The sequence below is a fragment of the Penaeus monodon genome, chromosome 33 (assembly GCF_015228065.2).
Source record: "Penaeus monodon isolate SGIC_2016 chromosome 33, NSTDA_Pmon_1, whole genome shotgun sequence".
Taxonomy (NCBI): Eukaryota; Metazoa; Arthropoda; class Malacostraca; order Decapoda; family Penaeidae; genus Penaeus; species Penaeus monodon.
Window position 1 is genome coordinate 6,117,315 of NC_051418.1, and position 1,476 is coordinate 6,118,790.

Consider the following 1,476-nt stretch of genomic DNA (forward strand, 5'->3'; position numbering starts at 1 on the left):
TATATAGTGAAGGGAAAAAAAACACGATACTGAATCTTTTTTTTCGGAGGGGGGGTCATGCATGCCATATTACGTGGAATCTGCTTGTAATTTTGATAGATACTTTCATACTGACCGTAATTGGTGCTTTAATATGGCATGTTGGTACGGAATTGATAAATTCACCGCAGTAATGGCACTTGCATCCCACTGCATCTGAGATAAGTAAGAGAAATTACTCGAAAAAGTCACACTGCATCCTGAGCCCTGGTCGCCATCAGGAGCTCCTTCCACAGACGATATCATTAACCCCTCAACCCCGGCTGGCAGAGGGCCCACTTAATGCTCACCTCCTGGCTGTTCTTCTCTTGCACCTCCTCTGTTAGCTAATCTCCTCGCAGGCGACAAAGGGAAAAAACAGAACCGACTTTTGTCTTCCGTTCCAGAGATCGGTCGCAGAAAACCTCGTTCTCCTGCTGGAGTTCGTTGGCTCAGCTTCCATTCCGCCTTTGTCCTCACATTCGCTTCAGAAAGGGCGGTCTCGGAGTGCTGTGCGAGTTACTAGAATAGAAAAGAATCTGACATATAACAATATGGTTGAGATGTGAGATAAAGGAATGCATTAAGATTTTGTTCATTCATTGTTTTTTTTCCTGTATAGACTGATATTGTGACGAATGTTTATATGATATTTTCCGGGTTGTAAACAAAGAGCGTGGCACATTGGAAACAGGCCTTGTCACTCAGTTCAGGTAAAACTGGCTTTGAGGACCCCTCGATTACCAAATTTGTCTTATTTCTATTATAATCCGCAAAGACTGGCACACAATCTAATCAAAACTTGGACAACATATAACCAGAAATCAAAATATTCCAAGTCCTCTATTTACTTCACTGCTTCCTTTCCCCACCTCTCAGGGGTTTGACATGTTTGCTTCTTGCTTACACACGAAATCTGATACACCGCCATTCATTATGATTCATAAGCCGTTATTCTTCAAGTATTCTGTGACACTTCAACCAGTCGACCTTGGGGCACTGTAATGAGAGGACGTGTTAGAGGTGCTCTACTGGAGTTTCGAGTTAAACCCTGAAGAGGTGGAAACTAACTGAAATCCAGGACTAGATACCCAGTGGCGTAGCTGGGTATCTGTCACTGGGTTGGCTGCTGGAGGAACAGCTGAGTATGGAGAGAGAGGGAGGGTATGACTACTAGACAGCATTCTAATGCCACAGAGGGGTATTTCGGCATACCACCGGAACAAATCAATGATGGGAATCATGGCATTAAACTGTAGCTGGTCTACTCATTGTATAAACTAAGATAAAGAGTCCTCAATTAAGTACATTGTCATTATATAGAGTAGGGATTACAGTGTAGTGCACGTGGGGGCACAGGATTCACATGCACCCCTTAGTTACGCCATAGCGTTGGAGGTTGATGAGCTCTGGGTAATGATGTGGATGGAAAATGAGATGGAATGTGTAATGAACAAA